The sequence below is a fragment of the Propithecus coquereli genome, unplaced genomic scaffold (genome assembly GCF_000956105.1).
Source record: "Propithecus coquereli isolate 6110/MARCELLA unplaced genomic scaffold, Pcoq_1.0 Scaffold14, whole genome shotgun sequence".
NCBI lineage: Eukaryota > Metazoa > Chordata > Mammalia > Primates > Indriidae > Propithecus > Propithecus coquereli.
In genome coordinates this window covers 11,956,271-11,979,810 of record NW_012138302.1, presented here as the reverse complement: position 1 = coordinate 11,979,810, position 23,540 = coordinate 11,956,271, and the positions used below count along the sequence as shown (strand labels likewise).

General features: G+C 46.0%; 1 long non-coding RNA gene across 1 annotated transcript; it reads right to left on the bottom strand.

The window, feature by feature from the left end:
• LOC105806308 lies at positions 1-18,060 on the bottom strand. Its single transcript, XR_001137255.1, has 4 exons — positions 18,003-18,060; positions 3,167-3,265; positions 603-751; positions 1-331 (listed from the first exon to the last, which is right to left on the bottom strand). It is a non-coding gene; the product is annotated as an uncharacterized LOC105806308 (long non-coding RNA).
• Positions 18,061-23,540: the final 5,480 nt, after the last annotated feature.

Below are 23,540 nucleotides of genomic sequence, written 5' to 3'. Positions count from 1 at the left end.
TCCACTGCCTGGGAAAGACAGCAGAGCTTCCCAGCACACAGTGTCTTCTGCTTGCTCTGTTATAGACATGGCCATGATGTGCCATCACAGCCCTTCCTGCACGTCCCCAGCTCCTCCTTGCCCAGTAGCTCCAGCCCAAGCCCAGGCCCAGGCCCAGGCAGCCAGCTCCGGCCTCCCCTGAGTCAGCCATCCGAGGGAAGTTCACTTGCAGCAGAGCAGCAGGACTTTCCACTCTGCAGAGGACTCCGGTCTTGCCAAGTGCTCCACCAGCCAGGCTCCGGGAGGCGGGCCCCGTGCATTCCCATTGCATAAGTGTTATTCCAGCCAGTTCCTGGAATTGGAAATATGGCAAAACCATTCACCTGGGGAGCCTTTGCCCAGGAGGGTGGTTGTTTGGTTAGCTGTGCCTTCAGGGCACTTTCCAGGAGACCAGCTTGTGAAAAGTTTTGTCTAGTGGGGCCCATTTCTTAAGTCAAAGTTGCTGTATTTTCCCTATATTCTTCTGTAACCCAACACGTACTTTCCCCTCCGCTGACCTCTCAAAGCCACCCAGCAGCCTCTGTCCTAGCGCAGACCCTCCCCACCTCTGGCTGAAGTCGCACCATGGGCTCCTTGCTGCTCCCCGATACTTCCTGCTCTCTGCAGCACCCAGCTCTGGGCCAGCTGCCACGCTGCAGCCAGGAAGGTCTTTCCAAGGCCAGCCCTATTCCAGGAGGCACCAGCATAACATCCTTCAATGGCTCTTCAGCACCTGGAAAATAAATACTCCCCTACTGCTTGAATTGTTTACAATGAGAATGTATTATTGTTATAATTTAAAAGAGAATATTTTAAAATATCTAATTATGCCCCCATCCCTGGACTGCAAGTTTCTTGAAATAGGAAGAGTGTATTTTTTGTCTCTGTATCCCTAGAACACAGTTCAGTGTCCTACCCATAGTAGGTTAGTACTCAATATATGTTTCTGAAACTCAATGAACTAATACTTTCCAGTTAATCAGAGCTCAGGAAGAGTAATGAAATACTCAGGGTAACTAGACTGAGTTGATATAATTCTATCTAGGATGAAGATATAATTTCTATTATACTCTTTGACACTAACAATGGTTTTTAGACCCTCTTGTCAATTCATATTAAACTAGAACTCCAGATTGGGGGTCCATTAATTTGTCCAGCTCATGTTTCTATTGCTCTTCAAATTGCCTAGTGGCCCTCATTTCAATGAGCTCCCAGGGCAAAACCAGGCAATGAGTGGAAATTACCAGGAGAACAATTTCAGCTGCATGCTCTACACTCTTACCTATTTGGAACTCCAATGACAAGTCTTTCCAGCAGCTCCTGTTTCAGGGAATCAACTCTACATTCTGCCCTACGAGATCCGTGACATGTAGCAAATTAGTTAATTTCTCAAAACTCCAGATTTTCATCTGTTCGTGTGTTAGTTGTGAAAAATAAATGAAATGATATCTATAAAATGTTTTACATATTGGCTTATGCGTTTGAGGAATACAGAAAACCACTGAAATTATTGAAAGTTGCTTATGCATAAGTCTGTCTCTCCTGCAAGGTTAGGCACTTGAATTGGAGGAATCGTGTCTCACTCAGCCTGCCTTCCTCATCACCTTCATAGGTGATGGTCTTTAATTGATCAGGTGTTCAGCAAATGATTCTGGGCAGGAATTAACATAAGGCCTGGACACATCAGCACCACTGACCTCTAGCAAGAACAAGGCCAAGGCTACAGGAACAGCAGTGGGCTCTAATTCAGGCTTGTGTCTGCAAGGCAAAGAAAACATGCTGCCGGGGGAAACAAGTAGATGGTTCCGTCTTCCAAGAGGCCTTCCAGGAGAGCATTTTATTTGTTTACTTACTAAAATTGCCCCAATTTTGGATTTACCCTGCAGTTCTACAGGCTCAGAAACCTGGTTTTGTCAGCCCCCAAGAGCTGACCCTTCTCTCCCATGCACCAAGACTAAGTTCCTGGAAGCCAGATTACTCATGTCACTGTACTGTGAAATTAAGAAGCTACCAGCACATGAAAGCGGGATCCTCGCATTGGCCCAGCCAGTGCATTCTCTCCCTGTGGGCTGCAGTGCTCGGGATGTCACGTTACACTCGGAAGGTGGCCAGGTGAGCTAGGTATCAGCATGAGAGGAGTGACATGAATAAACCATCTAATAGCACCCAATTAAGATAGCCTCATGTGATTCCTAGCACACAGCACGGACAAAGTGCCAAAATTTCCCTCTGTGGCTCTGCTTTCCTTTCTTCTTCAAATATATTTAAGATCTGTGGTTGGATTAAGATCAGCTGACTCTTACAGTCCTGGGAGCCATCCTGTCTCCTCACTAATCCTCTTGTGCCTATCTTAAACTTTAGCTCTCAGAGGATAAGCTTGTCTCTCTATGTCCAAGTTCTCCCAAGAAGTTCTTTGTAATCATGTTTACTGGTAACAATGGTTTTCCTGGAAAACAACCTGCTACTCTATAATGAGCATAAAATCTAGAATCTGGATACAGGATAAGAATAAGCTCAGACACTTTGATGAATTGAACCTCATCTCATCACCTGTTAAATGGGCACGAAATGCTAATAACTACTGCTCAGGGGTAGTGCCAAGGGTCAAGTGAGGCCAAGGGTGTTACCTACCCCATACAATATGTTAGTCATTATTTTTGTTCTTCTTATATAAGGTCTGGGAATAAGAAAGACACAGTTTGACTCTCACTAAGGGAGTTTGTAATTGACGCAAGCAGAAAAACCACCCTTCAAACGGGAGGCAGGATTTACTGAGCAGCTACCCTCTCCCAGACCATCCACATCTCTTTTGTATCTGAAATGCTGGCCCAGACTTCCCTAAAGGATATGTCTGAGGAAGCATCCAATTGGATGAATTTCCTGCAGAGCCGTCTGGGGAAAGGTTCAATGTTTTTGTCCCATTTTGCATAGAAACTTTAAGTTCCAGTGATACGAAAGCCAAGAACTGGGTGGAGATGCATCCAGAAAATAGCTAGGCTTTTTGGACACCAGAATGAGTTCACTTGGGGTTGGACTGATTCAGCTGTCATGTAGTAGCAGACACAAGGATTCTTTTATAATGAGACCTCACCAGCCCACCCCTCGTAGAGTATGAACAGCATGAACAGTATTTGGCACATGAATCTACCTGCTGCAGGGTCATCCATCCTGGGTCGGCTCAAATGTGGCCCAAAAAACTGGGAGGTCCTTGCAAAACATCCGCTGCTGTTGATTGCAGACGGATATGCTGTTGAAACCAAAGCAGATGTCTTTTAGCTGTTTCATTCCATTACTAGCTTGGACTCCCATGCCTCATACTTTTCAACAACCACCTTTTGCTTCGGCAAGACAGATCTCCTGACTGTGATCTCCTCATGCCCAGACCACTTCCTACCTTTGTGTCTTTGTTCATACTGTTATCTGTTATCAATCGTAGGGGAGGGAGGGGACGCAAGGGCCTTATCTATAAATCCCTAGCCTCTGGCATGGCATCCGGACAGAGAAGTAGCTCAATGAGTGTCAGATGGATGAATCAATGAATGAAAGAGTCAGTGAATGAATAAATGGTGGGTGGACAAATGAATGAATGAGTGAATAAGTAAATTAATAAGTGGAAGCCTGTGCTTTCCTTCCTCAAAGATAAACTAGTTTATTTCTTGGTTTTGTTCTGGGGTGGTCCAGCCTGCATGGCTTCCACCACACAGTAGGAAAACAGGTCAGTGAGACCCAAGGGATCAAAATGAGTTTCAGATTTATTGGGTTTAATTCCCAACAGCCCCATGGTAACCTAGAGGAACCTGGCCCCAGGGCTAAGGTCTAGGTGCTGTGATTAGGTGTGAGCTCTGAACCTGTTCTGTTAAGGGGATGGGTTGTTTATTAAAAGCTCAGGTTGTGTCTCCACAATGAATGACTTAGATCAATCTTACTTGTCTTCTATGTCAGAAGAGGGTCCACAGAGGGAAAAATAAAAACTGGTGTTTTTCAAGTGCCTGGAAGTGTGTGCTTTTCTTATAGCTGCTGCATAATGTAAACATCATTATCCTCCACTTTTACCGCTGACAAAGCTGAGTCTCCAAGGTGATGTGACTTGCCCAGAGACATATCGCTAGTCCATGGGTCCGGGGTTCAAATCCAGGCCTGCCCTTGCTCTTCCTGCCCACTACTAGGGATGGCGAGGCCAGTGGCTCTCAAACTGGAGATACCTGGAGGGGTTTTTAAAACACACATCTCCAGATGTTCTAATTTAGTGGATCTGGGATGGGGATGAGAACCTGTGTTTTTAACAAGTGCCCCGGTGAAGATGACGATGCACGGGTCACACTTTGAGAACCATTTGGCTAAACTATCAGAAAGAACTATTAATTGTACTTAATAGAAACCAGCTGGAAATAATTTGAACAAAAAGAAGCCTTTATCATAAGGGGCATGTCCTGAAACCCAAAAAACAGAATATAATTGGGTCTCAAACAGGTTCTGGAACCAGAAACAGATCTCTAAATCCATCTTTCTTCTCTGTTTCTCTCTTACTTTTGTTTCATTCTTCCTCCTCTATTTATACTTGCTTCCAAATATTCCCTCTGTCCAATGATAGACAACATGACTAGCAGCATCTTCTAAGTTTATGCCATTCAGAGCCAACAGCCCAAAGAAAGACTAAGTCTCTCTTACTGGACCACTTTCAAATTCCTAGAGACTGGCCAAGTTGGGTGTACAATCCTGGTCTAATCACCTGTGACCAGGACAGTGGTGCGGATAGCATTGTACAAAGTGGCTCCCAGAGCCTCATCACTGTAACAATATAGGTTGACAAAGAAAGATAACTGGTAGAGAAAGAACTGGGTAGTAAACCCAACAGCTGAGCACTATGGCTAGGATGCATAAAATGTGCATACAGATAAGTAAGAAATGAGAAAGTTGCACTGAGCCCGCATACTGACCAGAATACAAGTGAACAATGGCTGGGAAACCTTTCAGAACATAGTGCTGATGGCTTTCAGACATAATAGTTTTCCCTTGGACTAGAGGAGACACAGTAAACATTAAATCCATCTGATTTGCAAATTCTCTTAAACAAGTCTACACAGACAATTCTTAGGGCTAAATAGAGCCAGTTCTGTTTTCTTAGAAGGAGAACAATGGAATGTGGAATTTCAGCCTAGTGCAGCTAGCCAAGCCGGGTCAGGGAAAAGGCACCGATTATATTCATTAATGTTTTGCAAATCCACCCAATCCCCACCCCCTCCACCCTGCAAGGGAAAAGCTGCTAAAAGTTGCTAGAGAAGGGTTGAGACTGAACTTGAGGCGGATTGGGTAGGATGTTCAGTAAGGACTCCCTGCACAGGCACCGGCAAAGGCTCAGTGCTGCGTTTCCAAGAAGGAGGCATCCCACTAGGTGCTGTTCTGTGTGCTGCTGAGCTGAGATCCCTTTCCTCCGGGTTGCCATAGACTAATAGCTGGGTGCAGGTTCCTTGCTGAGAATTCCTGGAATGGGAGTTTGGAGAAGGGAAAAGTACTGGTGAGAGGTAGGGTGCAAAGAGCATTAAACTTAAGATCAGGCCTTGGTGAATTCAACTTCTGGCCCTGACAAACCAAGAGACTACCTGAGTAAGTCAGTTACACTCTCTGCCCTTCCATCTCCTGCACCGACATTGGGAGCATGATCATCAATGTCCCTCTGATTCACCAGGTGGCTGTGAAAAGCAAATGTGATCGGCTGAGAGTGTCATACACGAGGCATAGCTACTGGTCAGGACAAGGCCAACACTGGCGTGTATTGTGTCTTCATTTGCATTAATAAAAGGCTCCCTTTCCTACCTGTCAAGGCACATGGCTTAGCAAGCTGAGTGTGGGCTGCATTTTGCCACCTCAGCTAGGCACCCCTGCACTGTGTTAACAGATAAACTGAGGCACATTAAAATATTAAGGAGTTTATTTGAGCAAACGGCTATTCAAGAATCAGGCAGCTCCAGACCACAAGTGGTTTGGGGGCTCTGCCGAAGGGGCAGGAGGGGAAAGATTTTATAGGATGAATGTGGAAGCACAACAAAGGAACGTTTTCATTGGTTAAAGTATAAACAACTGCCTTACTTGGACTACACTAGTAGGAAGTTGAAGACACTATAACTTGTGCCTAGTTGGCTGAGCTTGAGTTTTATTTTTTAAATTCTGAGTTAGGTTTCAGTTTGCTTACATAGGAGCCCAGGGCATTAGAGCCACCTAAGTCTACTAGCCTCCCGTGTAATTATTGTAACAACAGGAACACCTTCATAATCTTCACGGTGGCCCCTGGGTCATGGTGCCCCCTTTAAGAATAGGATGACTCTGCCCAAGTAGAGAGGCTCCCAGGTGGTCTCAGTCAGCCTTGGTGACAGCAAGAAGCAAGGAAGTCAGTCACGGCAGCCATAACAGCACAGTCCCAGCACAGGTTAAAAACATTCAGCCAGAACGAGTTCTCCCCATCTAGAAACCCACCCTGGCTCACATCAGCAGAGAAAGGCAGAGGAGAGAATCATAAATATGCTTATGCTTACGCACTTAGCTGGAAACTTCTGTGCCATCAAGAAAAAACAGAGCCTTTTAGAAGTTTTAAGCTGGCTGGTTTGAATTTGTGTGTTTTCACAAAACCCCCTCCAGCTTCTCCTTCCTGGGTCTTACTACCCGAGGCCTGTGCTTACAGTTCCTTCCACCACCATGTCTGTATCATATGGGTAGGGGTTTGGTGTCCCAAATTATGTAAGAGCCATGTATTTCCAGCCACTAGGGTCCACAGACACCAGTGGGTATTAAACCTACTGGTCCTTTTTTTTTTTTCTGGACACTTATTTTTCTTTAATTTCTTTTGCTTTTTTGTCTAAAATACTAGCAGACCTTATATCCCTATTCAAATTTATACTTTACTGCAGTGTTCTGCACAGTTCCATGAAGCCATGATGCCTGAACCGAGAACATGCAGCCATAAAAAGTGGCACCTAGCACAGTCTTGTTCTTTGGGCACTTGTCCTTATCTCTTCCTCCAACCTCACTGCACCTTGCTCTGGATCCTGACTTCAGAGCCCACCTTTCCTTTACATCTTCACCTTGCCTAACAAACTTTATCCTCCACACCCTCCCTCCAGCTACAGAAATTGAAATCACCCCCCAGCTAGCAACATTCTGGTTCTCACCTCAAAGCCTGAAACTTTTTGGGTAAACACCTCTCCTGGTCTGGTCATGCCTGAAGGCCTCACACATTCACCAACCCACCCCCACTAGAGTTAGGTGGCCTTGAAGCTACCCAACCTCACAGACAGGAAGAGAATAAGTATAGCTGAGGGGAAAATCATCATGACATCTGGAGGGGCAGGAGTGTGCCTGTCCTACTTGGAAGAAGAATATTGTGCACCTCCCAGGAGCAGAGCTCGAACCCCATGCTAGCAGGGAGACTTGGGGGAGAGCTCAGTGATACCAACAGAGGATTGAAGGAAGTTCAAGAGAGATGTAAATATGTTTCCTATAGTTAAGTGAAAGATCAGTATAGGTTCTCATTTAAGTTGATCATCGGTTAATACTTCCTGGATTACGTTGCCTATATCGGTTTAACCTCTGCGTACATTTCTTAAATTTCTAAAAGTTTCTGAATCTGGGGTTCTCCCTGCTTCCAGGCTTGCTCCACTCAAAATCACCCTGGAAAGCGACCAGAGACCTTGCGGGCTGAGAAGCCGTTAGTGGTTTCCTATCACCTACACAGTGAAGCACCGGCCCTTGGTCTGGCCACAGGCTGGCAGGGCCTGGCGCCGCAACCCTGCATACGTACTCGACATCTGTCTCCATCACAGATTGCCAGGGCCTCAAAAACAAGGACTACATCTTCCTCATTTCTGTGTCCCTGTCCCTGAGTGCCATACCCAACACAGAGTGGACACTCCAAATGGTGATTGTATCAATCGATTTATTAATTAATATCATGCAAAAGTGCTCCTAATTGGGATCTAATCTTGATTATTTAATTTCTCATCTTTCCGTGAGAAAAAAATTAAGGTACTTCACTGTTTTCTGCCCCCTCAGGGGCCCTGGGCCTTGCCAAAGCAAACCACAGCCCTGAGAGATCCTGCTGCTGGGACTCCCTCCCACATTCAGTGCCTGCTAGGCTGAGGCCCTCGACAACTCGGCCTGCCCTGACTGTAGAAATGGAAACTAGCTAGTAGCCACAGAGAGCCTGCAGCTAATGAGATGTTTTTCTAGTCTGAACCCACACACCCAGACAGTCCCAAGAGATCCTGAGGCCAAGTGAACCTCCGCTTGCAAAGGAACTCGACTCCCCACGGAGGCCACCCTAGCACCAAGCCCACCCCTGTCTTACTGCCCAACACCCGGTGGTCTGACACCCACTTCCTCTTCCACGTTCCACAACAATGAGATCTCCTGGAGTCCGGTCCAGCTTCTGTTCCTACTTGCCTTTATTCCAGAATACCTCATGGAACAATTTCTATTTCTAAGTTTTCTCCGAAGACTGCAGGAATCCTCTGCTGTCCAGCAAAGCCAGGGTCTTTGATTGCACTAAACAGGCTTCCACGTCAAGAGTTCTCTCAATGGTCCACTGCTTCGCGAAGCAGCAGTGGTAGCTTCTTTCTCACCATAGACCCTCCTCACTTCCCCAAGGCTCAAAATAGCCCAGAAAGGGATGCATGAAGCCAAGGTCAGACAAGCAAGTACTTGTGTGGTCAACCCGGTGACGTTTCTGTTAACTGTGACCCTTTATAAATGGAACCTTCCCTTACAGGCAGCTGGAATAGGGGTGTTGGGGAAAGGTAGTGCGTGAAGAAGAAAGAGTGGGGACTATGAACCCAGAAGGCCCAAGTTAAGGTCCTTGCCACTGGCGGAGGGATCTTTGACAATTCATTGAAACTTTCTTTGCCTCCTTTGCCAAGAGTCTATGAAATTAGGTAGATATGAATCTGCCACACATTAGCAAGCAGAAGACCAAATAAGTTACACCTTCCCGGGCCACCAGGTTCTTCATCCATAAAACCCAGAACAACTCTCCCTTGAATCTTCTCTGCAACTTTCTGAGGCTTAGCGAGGTTTAACAACTTTCTAAGGTCACACAGCTGCTGTATAGTTCGATACTTGAATAGAACCCGGTTTCATCTACGACAATTGCCAGATCACATCTTCCGAGTCTCACGCTTTCAAAGTAAAATAAGACATATTCGTAGTCTTTGCCTTTAGTGAACTCAAGCTGTGGAAGAGAGAAGTTATACTTAAAAGTATGTGTTTTGCGCCCCTGTATAGTTAGGAGAGTCTTCTTGGAGGAGGTGAGACGTAGGGACTGGGCTTTGAAGGATGAGTTTGATACCCCTTTTTGTCTTGATTGCTGGAAAAACTAGACCAAATCTGCAACTCCCCAGTAGCAAGTATACAGGACTTGCTAACATCTTTGGTGTGTGTTCTTACCCTCACCTGCCCAAGACTTTTTTCTTCTTTCCTACTTTTATCTTCTCTTTGCTCTACAATTTTATTTGAAGTATACTTTATCTTATTTTGAGTGCATCTTTGAAAGTAAGGTGCCTTCAAATATTTTGTAAACCAGGTAGAGGATAAGTAAATAAAGAATGAGAGTAGTTCCCTACTCTCCCCATACCCAGGCAGGTGTAGACACTGCTTGACCGATAATTAGTGCCAATTCTTGCTTTTTGTCAGCCCCCTGCCTTCACAGCCCTCTCATTCCTGCAGGTGGGGCCACTTGTCCTCTCCCGCTATACCTGTAGCTCACTCGTTAGGGGTGTTGAGCCCTGATGTGGGCAGTTGGGTTTGGGCAAAAAAGTAAGTGAGCCTGCTGGGCCCACTATAAGGGTGGTCCCAATCCCACCACCCTCATAGTGGGTGAACGTGCTTGTGGTGCTGTCAGGCCATGGCTCAGGCCTGACAGAGGTGCTGGGTCCCCATCTGTCCCTGTGCCCAGCCTCTGCTGAGGTTTCCTTTCCAATCCCCAAGTTCCTCCTGGACTAGGCTTTTTCTCTTGTCAGACCCCATCCTGGAGCTTGGAGACCTAGTGCCAACCCAAAGGCCTTTTGCTGGGGTAGGGTATGAGTACAAAGTGGTGAGCAGGAGAAATCAGGCACAAATTTGGAAGTCATGGAGCTAAGGCTGCACTCAGAGTCGACCTTTACAATCAGTGGGTCAGAACAGGGATATGCAAAGTCACCTGAAGGACACAGAAGGGCTTCCAGGTGGGAGAGGCTGAATAACTGCAGTGACTAGGTCAGCATTTCTAAAGAATGATGAGTCATACTGCAGCGGAGTTGGCCTGTCATTTTAATTAAAAAAAGAGAGATCATAAAGTCAAACCAAGGGCACTCCCTATGGAGAAGATTTAGCCAAACAACTTGTTGTATTTACAGCCCAATGGCAAGGCTGTCCCTGCTATGTGATAATCAAGATGACTTATAGAGATGTCATTCAATGTTTTATACACTCATTTCTCCTTGTTCCCATGTCATGCTTACCACATCACCTTGCATATGGGATGCAGTTTTCCCAGTAGGTCTGCTTTCAGGGAAAACATGAGCTTATCATGCCAATGGGAGAATCCCACCCCTGCAAACTTGACTTAGCAAGTTAACAATTTGACTTCTGAAACCTTCTTCAATCTCATGAGTATAGTCTACCCCTGGGAGTCTATCCCCGAGTCACAGATACACTGCCACGTACATCTACTCACAAAGTAGATGCCCACATCTAAAAGTGTATAGGATTATGGAGAACTCACCAAGGGATTGAATGTCAAATTGTGAGACCCTTTGGCAGTTAAGCCATTTGGGGTCCTTGGGTAGAACATACGTCTCCCAAGAAGAGCACTCTTTCCTACATTTGAAATTCCATTTCTCTCCGATTCCTCCTGAAGTTGCCTCCCACAGAAGGGGATGTCTGCTCCCCTACTGTCTGTCTCCTGCAGGGATGCTGGCCCACCTCCCTCCCAGGTAGATCTTACCAGCACTGGGTAGACTGTTAGCACCAGCTATCTGTCTGAACTGCCCAGCACAGTCCCCGGAGCAAGCACACCTGGCAGGTGAGTCCTGTGCAGTTGGGCCACTCTCTAACCAGCACCCTGTGAGTGAGGATAATTGCCAGCACCCAACCCCTCACCCTCCTGCCCATCCTACTGCCTAACCAAACACAGACCCATACCTTCCCTCCCACCTGCCTCCCTGGCCACTCTCACCCCACCCAGCTCAGACAGGACTTGGAGAGTGTCTCCTTCGGTAACTAACATATTAAGACTTTTTATATGATCAAGAGGCAAGAAGGTGGAATTGAAAGAATATGAATTTATTAAAACAAATATTTTGTTTGGCTATCCAACAGGCAAAGATCTTTTTATACTCAATTGTTGTTAAGGGCACAGGGAAACAAGAATATTCACACACCTGTGGTGAGAATTAAAATTTTTAAAAGTTTCCTGGGGGCAATTTGGCAATATAGTATTTTGAAATGTTTTTAAAACCAAGATTCACTTTAAATCATCAATCCCACTTCTAGGAATTTATCTAAGGAAGTAAAGATATACACAAAGATTAAGCTACAAGGATGTTTATTGCAGCATGTTTTTAATATTAGTGAAAAGCTAGATACAAGCTAAATATTTAACGACAGAAGACTGGGTAAATAAACAGTACATTCATAGAATGAAACACTGTGCGGTCTTTTTAAATGATATAGAAATACATTTATAGATGCATAAAGACATTTACAATATATTGTTAAGCAGAAAAGGTTACAAATATATACGTAGAAAAAATTCTAAAAATTCTAAAAAAAAAAATTCAATGTAAGCATAGCTCTTATATCTGGATGGTAGAATTTATGGGTAATTTTTTTCACTTGCTTATCAATCAATATTTTCTCATTTTTAGACAATAAATATGCATTATTTGTATAATAAAAAGTACAATAAAATTCGTCTTTTTTAAAAGGGTATGGACTTAGTATTCACACAGACTTGGGTTCAAATCCCAGCTAGCCAGCCCAGTGATCAGCAATGTGACCATGGAGATATTAGTGACACACCCCGAGCCTCAGTTTCTTTATATTCAAAATGGGGATACTAGCACTTCCTCATAAAGGGTCACGAGGTTCAAATGGGAAGACATAAATAAAGTGCTTGGCACCAAGCACACACTGAATGACATTTTTCCCTTCCTTCCTGGATGTCCCCAAATACCTCAAAATAACAATTCACAAGGACAAGATGGTCAAACACACACCTGGTCATATAAAATGTAGATTTGAAAAATTCAGAAAGACTCATATTTAATGCTGCAGCCTAATTCTTTCAGCCTAATGTCCCAAACCCCACAGGGCGCAGCAGCGGCAGGCATGCTCGCAGATCCCTATTCTAATCCAAGGGTGTCTTGCAGGCGGAATCGGGCAGGCTGTGCTACCCAGCCCCATCAGCAGGTGCGGCCGGTCTCACCAGTGCCTTCAGCCAGCACGCCTTCTCCCCAGGCACCAACAGCACCCAACAGAAGGCTATACCGCAGGCGGTACTGCACACCTCCGTCTCACCTCCACCTGCTCCCACCTCAGTCCAGCTCCTGTCTGTGGCTCCTCCCCTCATTCGCAGGTTCACCCACCACCTTGCATTTGAGCCTCTCTGTAGGTGAATTTGGTTGTCTATCAGGAATCTAGCTGGGACTTGCCTTGCCTCCTCCCAACTACCCACTGATTCCCTCTCCAAGCTGTATGACTGCCTAATGGGTGCTCCGCTTTGTGCAAGGACACAGAGGTGACTTGGAGACAGACCCTGCTCTGGGGGCCTCTCAGCCTGGTGGGGAAAACAGACAGGGGCACAGACCATAACTAGTAGCATTATAGTGCTGTGTTATAGTAACTATTATCATTCTAATCCTTATATAGCACTTGTCTAAGCCCTTTATATATATTAAGCCTCATTTAACCCTCACAACTTACCTTTATGAGGTAGGTTAAAATTATCTCTATTTGATAGGTGAAGAAAGTGAGGTACAGAGAAGTTAAGTAACCTGCCCAGCATAGCACAGCTGGTAAATGCCAGAACCATGATTGGAACTGAGGCTTCTTTATGCTCTTAAGAAAGACAGGATTCTAAAGAGCTGTTGTGTATGCAGCTAATATCTAGTGATATTTATATCAGAAATTAAAATTAAGAACTTTAAAAAACATTTATTATTTTGAAATGACAACAATAAATCCATTATATGTTAATCTAAATAACATATTTTAAATGAAAAAAGTAATATAACAATTAGGTGAGGTGCGATGGCTCACGCCTGTAATCCCAGCACTCTGGGAGGCTGAGGCTGGAGGATCGCTTGAGTTCAGGAGTTCGAGACCAGCCCTAGCAAGACCCCATCTCTACTAAAAATAGAAAAAATTAGCCAAGCGTAGTGGCACACCTGTAATTCCAGCTCCTTGGCAGACTGAGGCAGGAGGATTATTTGAGCCCAGGAGTTTGAGGTTGCTGTGAGCTAGGCTGATATGGCACTCTACTCAGGGCCACAGAGTGAGACTGTCTCAAAAAAAAAAAAAAAAATGAAAGAAAGGAAGGAAGGAAGGAATAGAGGAAGGGAAAGAAAGAAAGAAAGAAGGAAAAAAGTTATGTAAAAATTAGTGAGAAATGGCATCATTTTAAGTGTTTGCAATTTCTTTAACGTCTGACATTAGCATACAGAGTGGTTTCTCATATCTTCTCTTGCATTCAGTCTACTGTCATGTCATTTGATGGAAGTATATGAAGAAATATGGCCTCATACAGTCACGAAGTTGGAAAAGGGAGAAGTATTGTAATAACTTATTCAGATAATTGTGGATATTCTTCCTTGATAGTACACCCAAATTTGACAAGAGGTGGTTTCTTAAAAACGTGCTGCCATGTGAAATCTGAAACCAGCTCACAGTGATGGATTTGAGTTTTCCAAAAATCCTAATTTTTCATTTGATCTTTCACATTTCATCATCCTTGAAGTGACAGCCCTGACTTCGTCATTTCAATGTATATACACCCTGACTTCAGCATGATACAATTCATCCATCTAACAAAAACACTTGTACCCCCTAAAGTTTTTGAAATAAGAAAAAAAACCAAAAAATTTAAAAATTAAAGATTATCTCTCTAAGATAATATGTGCCAACTGCCTGAGGCTAAATATTAATAACTATAGTGTGTCTTTTCTTTCCGGGGCAAACAGCATTCCCTGGAGAAAAGGGCTACTTCAGCTCCCAACTCAGACTCTGGCTCCAGTGCTTTTTCTGGAGACCACCATGGGCCTTTGTAGGCAGCAGAAATACTTTACTCGTACTTCCCATTTCATCACACAAATTATTGAAAAGACAGCCACTCAAGGGTTGAAGTTTAAAAAATTTGATGGTTTTTATTACTTCATCAAGGACATTCTTAAGTGAAACTGGCTGTTTTTTTTTTTTAACTGTGCACATGTGGTGGTGAATAGTGCAATATTAGCTACTACAGTTTGCCACCATTGTCTTGATTCAAACTAAAGCACCAGCTGTTTATTCCCTGCTGTTTTTACACCACCAGCTGAAACATCAACTCCATGAAAAGGATAAATGACATCTTAGTGGCATTATGAAAATCATTTTGATCTCACGGACCCCTGAGAGCGCCGCAGGGTCCTCCAGGATCCTCCTCAGCCCACACTTTGAGAACCACGGAGCTACACGATACTATCTGGGATAACAAAGTTCAGATTAAAGCCTGACCCTGAGCCAAGAATGCTTGAGATCTGGATGCCCTTTCTGACCTTGGCCAGCCCCGGTCCCACGTCCCCGAGAGGCAGGCCTAGTCCCTTGAATTCCAGGTTCTGCCTTAGAGCCTCACTGACGCCCAGCCCTGTGCTGGATAAAACCTCAGTTCACCTCGTCCCTATAGACACTCAGTGGACTTCTGGCCACTCAGGAAAAGGGAAAAGGGAGTGGAACTCCTATCCAGCCCTTCCTGTGTGCCAGCCATGAATTATCTACCTAATGCAGTCCTCATCCTCTCCGCTCTGCTAGTGAAGAAACCGAGGCTCGGGGGGCAGGATCCCCATGCCGATCTGTCTCATGTGAAGGCTGAGTCCTTGTGCTGCTAATGGTCAGTTCCCATAGTCTCATTCCTGGCCCGTCTGGACTTCCTCCCCTTTGTGTCTGCCCGCTGGGAAGGTTCCAGCATGCCTCACAACCAAAATTTCCTGAAATGCGAAAATTCCCAGCACCGGCCGTTTTAATCATCCAGTGTCTGAATTCCTAATAGTCACAAATCACTCAGATGTTGGGAAATATGAGACACATCAGGCCCTGGAATAGAAAACAGATAAAGTGTGAGCTGGGTTTGCTTCTGCATTGTCTGTGGTGGAGGAGGCCGGGAGACGCAGGCTCTCCTTAGGGAGAGTTTCCCCTCAAGCTGGCGGCTTGTCATCTCTGTGTCTGTCCCGCACACGGGAGTGGACATCCTCCGGCCCCTGCCTCTTCCTCAGCACCCGGGGGCTCCCTGGGAGAGAGACAACCCACTCAACCAAGGCGCAAAACAACTCCCCAGGATGTGACCAGGATAAGAATCACATCCTAAGATTCAGCTTCAGGAAAGTTTATCCCAAAATAAACCTAAAGCTGAAGTAAATAAAGCATTAGGAATATTTTGGGAGAGCAATTGCACAGAACTACAAAAACAGGGGAAAAAAATACTATTGTCGACAGCCTTTGTTCAGACATTCTGTATTTCTGGTACATCTTGTTAAGTGGTGGTTTAGTATCTGACATTTATGCAAGGGGGGAAATGACCCATGTTTATGAAAATTATACCATTTCTTCCGAGGATAAGAGTGACCTTTAAGCACTGGTTTGAGATAGGGGCAGAGAGTCTGATGAGGATTCAAGGTTGTGATGATTAAAGCCAGCCTAGGAGGAACATGTAATTTGGGGAAAAGAACCCAGAGAACAGTGGCTCAGGAAGAACTCCATTGACTACAGACAGAGGAGACGCTGCTTTGCAGCCTTGGTTCCACAGGGGGAAGTGGGGACACACAAACAGAAAGTCTCTATGATTTCACAGAAAAAGAGAAGGAATGATGCTTGGAGTAAAGAAGGGAGAGTGTTTGGGATAATGGACGCCAACTAAGCCTCAGCCCCACTTACACAGTCAAAAGGAACAGATGCCATCATCGTGACTAAAGTGCTCTTGCATTCACTCATTCATTCATTCATCTAATATCTAAGGATACTGTGGATTATGCCCCGCTAAGCATGCGAATGATGAAAACAAAATCTGTGCCCTCAAAAAGCTTCCAGGCCCGTGGGGAAAACAGACTTACGAAGAGGCAATGGTAAGAAGTAATGAGTGCTCTAAATTCTGATGAGGAAGGAGGAGGCTTCCATGAATATTGAACTCTTAAAATCCCAGAGACGATAGGGCTGGGGTTTTGACAGATGAATATTGATGGTGACCCAAGGATATCAGTCAACAATTTTCTTCAGTCTACATTTACTACTCCACTTAAGTTCTTCAGAATTGCTTAAACTTCTATGGTCCTTAATTTAAACATGATCAACAACTTCTTATAGTTGACCTAGGAAAGCAGCACGCTCTTGTGGTGGAAACACATGCTTGTGGGGGTGGTGGACCTGGGTTTGAATTCTGCTGCTGCCACTTTCCAGCTGTGGACAAGTTACTCATCCTCTCAGAGCCACCTCTACCTCAAGGAATGTCGGGAGAAATAAAATGAAGCAATTAGAGCATCTGGCACCTCGTAATCTGTTCTTTCTCTGAGATTCATAGATGAATATTTCTCACCAACCCAGCACCTTTATCCAGGCTGCTGCCATCTCTTACCTGAGCTAGGTGACAGCCTCTGGACTCTTGTCCCTGCTCCCTGTCTTGGTCCCCTTCAGTCCATTCTTCACAGAGCAGCCAAAAGTGCACAGATGCCCAGGCCTGTCCCCTGCTTCAAACCCTCCCATGGTTCCCCCTTGTCCTCTGATAAACTGGAAATTTTAACATGGCTTTCCAGGCCTTCATCATCCAGCCCCGGCTCCCCTCTCAGCCTGATCTGCCCCCCACACCCCATTGCACCCCAAGTCCACGTTTGCCTCTAGGACTTCTGCCTGGAGCACGTCCCTGCCGCCCCCTCCCTGTCCCCTCCCCGCCCCCCGATTCTCCTTCTGCAGGCTCATGCCTCTTCCTCCCCAGGGCTGCCAGAGGAAGCGTCACGCTCTTCTGCTTCTTCCAGGAAGTAGTCCATGATTTCTGACTGCCACGACCACCCCAAGCAAGACTGGACTCAGTGTCCCCTCTGCTCTCATAACCCCTACTTCTATCTCCCCCATTTATCACACTTTGTTACAGTCTCCCTCTCTCTATCCATCACCAGAGACTAATTTCTTAGAAATAGGTTTTGTAGCTTTATGTTTGTTGTTTTGAGACAGGGTCTCACTTTGTCATCCAGGCTAGAGTGCAGTGGCGTCATCGAAGCTCACTGCAACCTCCAACTCCTGGGCTTAAGTGATCCTCCTGCCTCAGCCTCCTGAGCAGCTGGGACTACAGACATGCACCACAACTTCCAACTAGGTTTTTTAATTTTTTTTTTTTTTGCAGAGATGGGGACTCGCTCTTGCTTAGGCTGGTCTCAAACTCCTGGCCTCAAGTGATCCTCCTACCTGGGCCTCCCAAAGTGCTAGGATTACAGGAATGAGCCACCGTGCCTGGCCTATGTTTTGTAGTTTTTAATCCCATGCCTGGCCCATTTTGAATGAATGAACACTCTCACAGCTAATGAATGACAGAGATGAGATTAAAACCCAGGTCAGCCTCATCCCCAAACTCACTGTTCCCACCATCCCAGTTGAAACCTAACTAAACACTGAAGTGGTGCCGCCTTCCCCCTCTCACCCTCCCCCCACATCGGTCCTCTCCCACCAGCACGCCCAGCACCCCCACACCTGTCCTACGGCCCCCCTCTCTGCTGTGGACTCACTTTCTGCCAGGATCTCATGTCTGTCTCCCTTGCAGGCTGAGGCGCTGTTTGTAGTATACAAAATTATTATGCTCAGGGAAAACACTCAACTCACTGTTTTTGGTGAAATCATTCTGGAGTGACTGATAAGATGGGGGCTTTCCTGGGCTCAGGACTCTGGCTGGGAAAAGTGACAAAAGCTATATTGCAACTCAGTTCAGGAGAAAATTTCTGGAAATTTGAGCAAGTTGGTTTGTTCTTACTCAATAACGTGCATTAAGCCAACCCTTGTTCTTTTGTCAATATTTGCAGACTGAAAACATGACAAACCACCACCTGTGCTGCTCCGAGTGTAGACATTGACTAACGGGACCAGGGACAAAATCCCCCTGGGGACAAAAAAGAAGTTTCATAACTGGCTACAGAAAAATTATTTTCCATTCTGGAAGGTTCTGCCTTGTGATGGGAAGAGCATTCCATCTGAAGAACACAGATATGCCCGCTCAGTGTCTTGTGGATACCGAACATGAAGGGGCTTCTATTTCATACAAAGGAGTTTGGATAATAATAATAACAATGCCACTTATTGAGGACCTACACTGTTCTGGCCACATTTGATGTATCGTCTCTATTCCTGAAAGCTAAGAATTTATACAGCCATGTTATGGATTTGGAAAAGGATATGCAGAGAAGTTAAGGGATTTGTTATTGCCACTCAGCTGCCAAGGGCAAGAGGCAGGATTCAGATTTGTCCCTTTTGCTCTGTCACCTTGACTCTCCCAAGGCCCAGCCAGCATCACCTCTCGCTGGGGTAGCCCCTAATGTTCTACCCTCCCCCTCCTGTGCCCCTCTCCAGTCTATCTCCAGCCAGAGTGATCTTTAACAATGTAAACCCAGTCATGCCAATCTTCCCATTGCAATGGGCATTACTGCCAGTCCCCACCCTCTGTCCGGTGGCTTGGATAGGATCTGCCCCTGCTCCGGAGGTGAGGTGAGTTAGCCAACCACGACGGCGCCTCTGGCCCTGCTACAGGAATTGGTAATCAGGGTTTTGCATTGTGTTGGCCACACAGGTTGGGCTGGTGTAAGGACAGGCCATCAGTGAGATGCTTAGGATTGAATTTTGAAGTTGTGGGAATAATGCTCTCCTCACTCTCTCCCCCTGGAATGTGCATGAGAAAGCACCACCTCACTGCCTGCTGCAGCTATCTGTGACCTCGAGGGAAACCAGCGTGAGGAAGGTGCCAGCCTACAGGAGGGGGACGGAGCCAAGGGAATCACAGACACCCAGAGCCGGAGCCCTGACCACACCACACCTGAAGCCTCCCCACCTTCCAACCTCTCCACTATGGGGAACCAACAAGCCCTCTTTATTGTTCAAGCCAGCATGGGTTAGGTTTGCCATAACTTGCCACAGGAAGTCTCCTGTGTGATTCAACTGCCTCTCAGTGCTCTTGGAATTGCATCCAGACATCCTACCTTGGTATTAAAGTCCCACTAAACCCTAAGCTTAATGAGTAGAGAACTAGATTTTCACTGGCCCTAGGATCACAAGCCCCTGTTAGACATCACTCTAGCACGTGGCAGGCTCTCTGTTCATTCTTTTTCCTTAGACCTGGTGAAACCAAGTCTTTCTCCAGTGCGTTATCTGCCTCCGGAATCCCACCGGGGATCCGCTGCATCATCTTTTGCAGCTGCCTCTCTGCACGTCAGCTGCATCTCACCAGACATTGGTCTTGTTGTCCACCTTCCCCGTCGGTGTTCTCACGGCGACCACCACTGGGGAGGGGTCGGCAGGTCTGAACATGAGGCTGTGGCCGGCAGTGTGTGTGACCTCCAGGCACCCCGCAGGGGCAGCAGCCCAGTGACGCCCAAGGCACAGGATGGTGTAAGCAGCCCCAGGAAGGGAAACCTCTGTGACAGGCTGGAACTCTCACAAGTAAACGGGGAGGGGCCGCAGAGCCACTGTGATTTGGGCAGCAATGAGTGTGACCAGTGGGGTGAGCAGGGGAACGTCCGTGGGGAACGTCCAGGTGTGGGCTGGAAGAACACTGCATTCGTTTTGTTTATCTGACCCGAATCCTCCTTCCTGCAGTGGGCCCTTTGCACTGCCCTTTCCTCTGGCTCGGTACCTAGTTATTCTACATCAGGACCAACCTTTATCTCAATTCTCTGAAGAGTGCTTACCAGTGACTGATTTTATTTGTTTATTTTTCTCTGTTTTTCCCTCCAAAATATAAGCTCCCTGACGGCAAGGACCCTGACTGTTGTATTTATCACCACAACTCTCATATCAAGAACCCCCCAATAAACACACATTAAATAAGTGAGCCGCTGCGGCCGTCCCGCTCAGAGGCCCACCCCCGCCCGTGGCCGGCTGGCTCTCCCCAGTCGGGAACCATACGGATGTGACCTGCTCGGGGCAGCCCCCACCTCCCTCCTCTACAGTAATCCCTCCTCACCCCCTCTTTGTGTCCTTCACAGCCCTTATCACAACACAAAATCATGTCACGTGTTTGTCGTCTGCCTTTTCCGGTGGATGTAAACTACATCCTTCCTCGCCCAATGCCCAGGGCAGGTCACTTCTGGCCTCCAAGTAGGTGCTCAGTGAACGTCTGCGGAGGGACTGAAGGGGCAGCGAGGGCGGGACTGAATCTCCAGGGCTCTGGAACCAGTGGCTATGGGAAGATAAAGGAAAAGAAGGAATTAACGTTGATTTCGCAATAATTCTCTGAGGTAAACGAGGAGGATTCTCCTCCCATGGCTGCCGAGAGACGAGGGAAGCAAAGTTTACAATGTCGTAACTGCCTCAAAATAGCTCGTCTGGTGAAGTCCGTGTTTGAACTCAGGTCTCTGCTTCCTTTTCCAGCCCCCTTTCTGCTGAATCGCTGGCTTTCCTGTCGAAAACTCATCTACATATATGCTTAAAGTACCGAAACTCTCCCCCAGCCAACTCAGTCTCGCCAGGTGGACACCGGCTGTTGGAGAAGCAGTCGCTGAATCTCCTGCTTTGTCTGTCTTCACAATGCCTCAATTACACCACTTTAATGAGGCACCAGCCCGCTGTTTTAGAAGTTTCTCCGTGCCTTTGTGCTACAGCCAGGCCCCTGGCTTCTCTCTCTCTCTCAATTATTACCTTAACCATGCCCTGGAGACCTAAGGAGCCAGTTTATTTTGACTGGGAGACTGTTAAACTGCAAGAGGCAAACCAGAGACACTGCCAGGCTGTGATTTCCATTGCTCCACACGGCTACGGGGCCGAGAATAGCCAAGGCCGCGTCCTGCTGGAGGAGGAAATGGCAGTTTCCTCAACTCGCGGAAACATTACTTCCTCCCTGGTGCCTAGCGCCCTGTTAACCAATCGGACAGCCTCTTCCCACCCCAGACCACAGAGACCTGGCCCGAGCCTGGAGAACACATCCTGCTTCCCCCGAGGAAGCGGCCCAGATTGAAGGAGCCGCTAGGGTGTTTGAGGGGGAGGCAGTCGGCAGTGGGGCAGGAAGGGGCTGACAGTGGCAGCGATGACAGTGTGTTCCAGTGCCCACCGAGAACCGCGCCCTCCATCCCCACCCCTTCGTTCTGACCCTCAGAGATCTAAGTCCACTTGAGCAACTCCCACCAGCCTTGGTGGTCCTAAGTCCCCCCACGATCCCTTCTCAAGGACTTCCTCTGCCTCCTCCACCCCCCACCTCGCTTCTGTGCATCATCCCGGACCAAAACACGACAATAACAAAAACGTAGGCCCTTTCTCGCTTCCTATGGGAAATGTGCTCCCACCACACATTCCAGGAGTTTAGCAACATTGCTGTGCACTGAGTGGTCACGGGCACCTTTATATTTCCTGGCAGGTAGCCTTGTGGAGAAGGCTCTGGGGCCAGCTTTTCTGGGTGCAAATCCTGCTTCATACCCTCTGTCCCCCATGAGCCATGTCTTCTTGGGTGGGTCATTTCACTTCTGTTGGCCTCAGTTTCCCCTTTATTTCCCTCTATCTATGGCAATTGTAGTGACTACCTCTTCAGGGTTGGTGGAAGATTCAGCGAGATAAAGCACTTCGCACAGAGTTCAGTATTCAATAAATGTTCATTATTGTTTTACTCCGCTTCCTCCTCCCTTTCAGAAAGGAAAAAAAAAAAAAAACCTTTCTTTGTCTCTTGAAGAATAATGGTACCCCTTCTCCGAAACCCTGGCACCAGCCAGCATCCATGCCTTGGAATTTCAGTTTCTATAGGAATAGACCTTATGAAGATATTTCTCCAAGTGCTTTCCTTGAGGGGGCTTTGAGTGAATAAAAAATTCTTAGTCTCATTATCATTTATTACCATTTAATAGCAACCACTCACCAAATGATTGTTAATGATATTATCTCATTTCTAAGAATAAACTTCATGTTTTAGAATAGTTCTAGCCTCACAGAAAAATTGCCAAGGTAGTACAGACCTCCAGATACTTCACACCCAGTTTCCCAAATATTAACATTGTACATGAATGTGGTACATTTGTTACAATGAATGAACTAATATTGACATATTATTATTAACTAAAGTCCACACTACCTTCAGACATCCTTAGTTTGTATCTAATGTCCTTTTTCATTTCCTGGATCCCATCAGGGGAGCATATTACATTTAGTTGTCTCTGGCCTGTGACAGTTTCTCAGACTGTTCTTATTTTTTATGACAGTTTTGCAGAGTGTTGGTCAGGTATTTTGTAGACTGTCTCTCAATTAGGCTTTGATGATTTTCTCATGATTAGATAGACTGGGGTTTGGGCTTTGGGGAGAAGCACCACATATCAAAAGCACATACTGTCAACATGACTTCCCACCACTGTTAATGGTGACCTCGATCACCTGGCTTAGTTAGGTAGTGTTTGTCAGATTTCTTCACTGTAAAGTTACTCCTTTTATTCTCTCTTTCCGTACTGTATGCTTTGGAAGGTCACTATGTACGGCCCACACTTAAGGAATAGGGAGTTATGCTCCACCTCCCTGAAGGTGGAATATCTACATAAATTATTTGAAATTCTGCTGCACAGGACATTTGTATATTCTCCCCAATAGTTTATTTCTTCAATTATTTATGTATATCAGTTGGAACTCAGGGATATTTATTTTATACTTTATGTTATAATCCAATATGACCTTATTTATTTTGTCATTCAAATTGTTCCAGCTGTGGCCATTGGGAGCTCTTTCAATTGGTTCCTGCATTGCTTTGATATACCGCCATCATCATTTTTGTTTCATTTTGTTTTTGAGCAATGCCTTACTTTCTGGTATTATGAGATGCTCTAGGTTCATCTTGTAAATGTCTTCCTCCAGTAATAGATTCAGCCATTTCTCCAAGGATTGCTGGTTCCTTTTATTGTACAATGGTATTAGAAACCATAAGCTGAACACTAGGTGTGCTTGTCGCTACTGGGATGTTATTGTTTCTAGGCTCACTCAGCTGACAGAGCCGGGAAATATATTGATATGTGTATACATGTATCTATAAATTTCTGTATGTAACAATCTATATCTACATTAGGCTAAATCTGGTTTATACTGATGTCTCCAAT